Raw genomic sequence first — 5,990 nt, forward strand, 5'->3', positions numbered from 1 at the left:
GCGGAGCAGGGGCCTAGGAGGTGGGAGAGAGGGCAGCTGAGTGCGGGAGGTCCTGGGTGTGGCCAGCGGCCGCGGAGCTGGGCTGCAGCTGGCCACGGGGCCTGAGAGGGTCCCAGCAGAGGCCTGGGAGCTGGGCTGGCGGTTGAAACCTTCTCCACATTCCCTCCTAACCCTGTCCCCAGCCCGGCACCTGCTCCTGGCTATTTGGTTGGGGGAGAATTCCTTCTGGGAATTGGGAACAGCTGACCCTTGGCCTCTGATTTCTGACCCCCCGCCCAGCTTGGCAGCCTGGAGGATCCGAGGTCCAGGTGCTGCTGGCGGGCAGGCGGAGAAGTCCTGTCGGGGAGGCAGGGTTCACGGCCGTGCAGTGGCCCTCAGTGGGGGCCCCCGTTTGACACCATTCCTCAGGGGGGTCCAGAAGCCCCTGGCAGGCAGCGGCATGCACTCTCAGCCTGGATGACAGCAGCAGCTCGCTGAGCAGGCAGACTCCTGCCTCGAGGTGCGAGGTAGGAAGCGGGGCTGACCTGGTTCTCTCCACTTCTTTCTCTGTCCTGGAGCCCGTGGGAGCGCACCCCGGAACAGAGGGTCCCCTGGCCTCCGGTCCACCTGTCTAGTAAGGGGACTTCTGACACGATGCTTCTTTCTGTCCTGGACGGTTTGGCTCAGTGGATAGAGCATTGGCCTGCGGACTCAAGGGTCCCGGGTTCAATTCCTGTCGGGGGCATGTGCCTTGGTTGCGGGCACATCCCCAGTGGGGAGTGTGCAGGAGGCAGCTGATCGATGTTTCTCTCTCATCGATGTTTCTGGCTCTCTATCCCTCTCCATTGCTCTCTGTGAAAAATCAATGAAATATATTTTAAGGGAAAAAAATGCTTCATTCTGGGCCTCAGTCTTCCCATCTAGAAAATGGGGTTCTGATACCACCCTCCCAGCAGTGAGGGAGAAGGTGATAAAATGGGTGAAGGCAGATGCGGGTACACGCTGGTGAATGTGAGCTGCAGCTCCGTGCCTTCTCTGGCGGTGGTGAGGGATCCTCCGAGGGGGGCAGGGAGGCCGGGAGGGGGCCGCGTGGGAAGGGGTAGAAGCAGAAAGATGGAGCTCCTGTCAGGTGCAGAGCAGTGTCCCAGCTCCCAGGGCCTGCTCAGGGATGGCCCCAGGGCCCTTCCCACGGGCAGGAGCTCAGGAGTGCCAGGGAGAGGCGTGTGCTTTGCATAAGCCAGTCTATCTGCCTCCACGTCTGTCTCAGGCAGCCTGGGCGCCAGCTGGGTCTCCACCTGATCTGAGTGTCCCAGCCTGAAGGGAGCCTGGGCCAGTCCCTTTGGGGTACAAAGGCCGAAAGGGCCGGGGATGTTCCCAAAGCCACAGGGTGGATGCGGGGCAGGATGAGAACAGACACCTAGGCCTTTGCTTCCCAGTCCTGTATGCATTTCTACCACAGAATAGTGATGACGGTGGTGGTGATGCTAAAAAGAGTCCTATCAGCCCAGCTGGTGTGGCTCCGCAGTTGAGCATCGACCCAGGAACCAAGAGGTCACTGGTTCGATTCCAGTTCGGGGCACATGCCCAGGTTGTGGGCTCGATCCCCAGGGTGGGGCGTGCAGGAGGCAGCCGATCAATGATTCTCTCTCATCATTGATGTTTCTATCTCTCTCTGCCTCTCCCTTCCTCTCTGAAACCAATAAAAATATATTTAACAACAACAACAAATAGTCCCATCAGTGAGCATTTACCAAGCATCTGCAGTAGGCTGGGCACAGCTGTCAGTACTGAGCACACACTGACGCATTCAGTCCTCACACTAACCCACGGGGTAGGTGTTATGATCATTTCCCGGTTGGCTCCTCAAGGCACCAAAGAACAGAGAGGTTGGGTGACTTCCCCAAGGCCGCAGAGCTGGCTGTGGCAGAGCTGGGACTCAGACCTGGGGGTGTGTCCCCGGGCCCACACTCTAATGGGCCACATCCTGCACTGCGAGTTCACAATGGAGCCAACTGGGGGTCCCTCCGTGCCCCCGGGTCTGGCCCGGCCCCCCACTCTCCAAACTCCCGGCTTCTAGACCCCCCAGCAGGACCTCTGGGTCTGAGTGGGAGGGGCAGAGTCCCTCTGGCTGGGGCTCCGGCCCAGAGGTGATTCAAAGTTGATTGCCTGGAGAGCATGCTTTGTCTCCTGGTGTCAAGCCCAGAACAGCCGGGGAGACAATTGCTGCAGGAGCCACATTTGTTAATCTCGCATTCGTTAATTTATTTTATTTTCCATCCTCAGAATTAGGGCGAGCCTCTTGAACTCAATATGCAAATGTATGCAAAGCAAGATGAACAGGCATCTTTAAAAGCACTTTTTCTCCCCTGCCTGCATTAGTGGAATTGCTGCTCTCTCCAGCCAGCGGGCGGGCGGAGGGTGGTGGGCAGATGTGGGGGAGGGGGTCCTCTGTCACTTCCCAAAGCAAGTTTCTGTCCACTAGCTCGCATGTCTGCAGTGGGTCTTTATTACCATTTATTAGACCAGTCCAACGAGGCTCCAAGGACTGACGTTTCATGCTCAAGATCACAGAGAAAAGAAGGGGTGAAGCTCGAACCTGGGGTGGGGTACGGGGGGGTGGGGGGTGGGGGTGGGGGATGGGGGCTGAACCAGGCTTGGGCTCTGGGAAAAGTGGCCAGTATGGTAGCCCCAGCAGCATCCGCCACCCTCTCCTCCCTCTCCCTCCCGGCAGTCCTTCCTGCGGTTGGCCTTGGCCCCTTGGCCAGGAGATGGAGAAAAGTTCTGCCCACTGCCTGCTCCCTGCTCCAGTCCCCCCTCCCCCACGGACCCAGCGGGAGCAAAGTTATTGTTCTCCAGGTGTTTAACCATCTCTCCGATCAGAGGGCCTCGGTTAAATTGCTAGAAAAGCCTTTCCTCGGCTTTCCCAGGGAAGCAAAAGCTACCAGATTTTCTCAGCAGTAGTCGTATTTGCTGGAGGGGGAAACAGAGAAAGAGAATGTCAGAGAAAGAGAGGTGGGAGAGGGAGAGAAAGAGAGAGGGAGGAAGGAGGAGGAGGAGGAGGAGGAGGAGGAGGAGGAGGAGGAGGAGGAGGAGGAGGAGGAGGAGGAGGAGGAGGGAGGAGAAGTAACAGGACTTCCATGTCTTTAGAAAAGAGGCCCCTCCCTCCACCTTCCTCCCCTCTCCCCTCCTCCAGCCCCTCCCCTTCTCCCTGAAGGATGAAGCCAGACCTGCAGAAGGGCTTGGGGACTGGAGTGGGCGCAGAGCTCCTGAGGTGCATGGAAATGTGAAGGAGGATGGAGGTAGGGCCCCCTGGGAAGAGGCAGAGAGCATTCCAGAGTCTGAAGAGGAGACTGTTGGGCGAGAATAAATGAGCAAGGGGGCAGGGAGATGTTTCTACCCTCTTCAGACCAACCCCCATGGGTCTGTGCAGACTCCACAGCCTGGGGTTGGAATGCCATCCAGCCGGTGCCCAGTTTCCCTGCAGGGTGCCCCCTCCTGGCTCAGAGCCTTCCCTATCCTTAGAGGCCCAGGTGGTCAGGGGGCAGGAGACCACGGCTGCCTCCCTGGGCAGCTCCCACCTGCTCCCTGCGCCCACCAGTGCCCCAGGCTGCAGCCTGCTGCTGGGGGAGAGAGGCCCAGGCAGAAGGCAGGGCTGCAGCCTGGGTTCGAAGGAGAGGTGCCCACCATAGGCTCTGTGAAGGCACAGATACCAGTGGCTCTGCCATCAAACCGCCTGTATGACAAGTTTTCCCGGAATCCCAGCCCCAACAGTCAGCTCTCAGTGAGCAATTGGGGATCCTGGGTGGAGGGACCCTAACAGCCTTGCCCCAGAGTACCAGCTAGCCCCCCCTCCATGGCAGGGGGGTGCCACCAGGGTACCCACTCTCACGACACTTTCCTTCCAACCCCCTTCCCTTCATCAAATTATTCTCCAACATCAGGTTTTATTGGAAAAGAGTGGGAGGCAGGTTGAAAAATAAACATTTTAAAGATAAATCAATAAATAAGGGAGCAGGCCACTCTTTTCCCCTTTAATTTTTTAAGGGAAAAATTAATTTTCCCCTTGCCTAAGTACCTGTCACCTTAAATTAATGTCTCTGGGAGCGAAAATGATGGAGAAGTTGGGTCATTAGGCAAATTTTAATTAGAAGCTCAGATGTCCTTTACTAATAAGATCTTACATATATTTCATTCTGTTCTTGCCTCCCGACTGCCAGGACATCTTTGCAACACAACTGAGGGCCTGGGGGCCAGGGCGATGCGATCTTAGGGAGATGGGGTTGGGGTAAGGGAGAGGAATGGGGGGTTGTTTTTTTCCATGCAAGGGGCTGAGAAGGGCAGGGGAGGGGGGTCATGCGGGAAAGGTATTTCTGCTTTTATTTCAGAAAGGGGGGCGGTCCACTCCAGGGCCCGGGCCTGCTACCTCTCTCCGTGTGTGTGTGTGTGTGCGTGTGTGTGTGTGTGTGTGTGCGTGCGCGCACACGTGAGCAGTGAAGCAGTATACAGCAGTTAAGAGGGTGGGTTCTGAAACCAGACTAGTCAAGATTCACATTTAGGCTCTAACTGTGTGTCCTTGAACTCGCCGCTTAATTCCTCTGTGCCTCAGTTTCCTTGCCTGAAAAATGGGCATAATGGGGACCTACCTCCTACGGGTGTTGGAACGGCTCACCCTGACTTGACCTGCTCACAGTGCGCCACCTGCGAGCCCAAGAGCCGCCCTCAGGACAGCACTGGGCGTGGGTCAGGAGGACATGGCTCTGAGCCCGACACCCCCACCTCCAGCCTGGGTGCCGTGACGCTGGTAGGCCACCTCACTTCTCTGAGCATTTGTAGGTTTGCTGCTGGCCAAGAGGCCCAGAGATGAGCCCTGGGAGTCTGAATGTCCCTCCCTGGGTGGGACAGCGCTCCGAGGACACGCAGCACACGCTGGGGAGCGCTGGCCACGAGCCAGGAGGCGGGCCTGCTCCACCTGCCTGCTCCACCTGCCTGCTCACTTGCAGGCAGTGCTAGTCAACACGCATGACAGGATGCAGCTGATGACATGCCTCCAGCAGGTGCGTGCCTGTCTGTGCATGTGGTCAGGGAGAGGGACCCAACGAGGCTCCTCCAGCCCCTCAGGGGACTCCATGGCTCTTCTGGACCGAGTCCTTCCCCGGCTTTGCAAATGTGCCCCGTCTCAGCCAGGCCCACGCAGGCCGCACGCGCAGGCACAGAGCTCGGGGGCCCCTCCCAGGACCTGCTGGTGGTGGACAGTGGCATGTACTGATATTTCGCATCCCACCCGTGTCTGTCTGGATCGAATGTGCTCAGACTCAGGCTGGGACATGACTCATGTCCCAGGAGCCTCTCTGGCCTAGTTGTGGGAACCCAGGCTCGAGGGAGCCCTGGGCCCCTTGGGGAACACAAGTTCCCAAATTTCGGCTTTAATTTTGTCCAGAGGCCCTTCGTCACAGGGCAGGAGGACACAGTGGCTGTGAGCTTCCCCCTGGATGTTCTTGCTCCCCTGGCACTGTTGGGGGAAGAGACTGCGAGGAGGACCATGCACAGGGCCTGTGAATGGGCATGAGAGGGACCTGCCACGTCCCAGGCGCTGTGCCCTCCACTTTGCACACTGACCCATTTAGTCCTTGAACGACCCCAGAGACACTGTCATTGTCCCCTTTCACAGACGGGAACACTGAGGGAAGGAAATGTTCCCAAGGCCACACCGCGGGAAGCTGATATTCACATCTAGGCCTGGCTGGGTTTTAATTCCCTCCTTTGTAGATAAGCATGTGGGCACCCTGGGGGGGCGCGTGCCAGACAGTCCCCCAGCCTCTGTGGGCACGAGCGCCTGTGGCTCAGAGGCCACGGGGTTTGAGAAGCTGTGTGTCTGCAGGTGAGGCCCTTCCCCTCTCTGGGCCTTCCTCTCCCCCGGGGGCAGTGAATCAAGTGAACTCTGGCAGCTTCTGAGAACGAGTTTGGAGGACTCCCTGGAGAAGAGAAAGAATGCAGAGGGCAGAGGAGCTGGT

The sequence above is a fragment of the Myotis lucifugus genome, unplaced genomic scaffold, assembly GCF_000147115.1.
Source record: "Myotis lucifugus unplaced genomic scaffold, Myoluc2.0 scaffold_435, whole genome shotgun sequence".
Taxonomy (NCBI): domain Eukaryota; kingdom Metazoa; phylum Chordata; class Mammalia; order Chiroptera; family Vespertilionidae; genus Myotis; species Myotis lucifugus.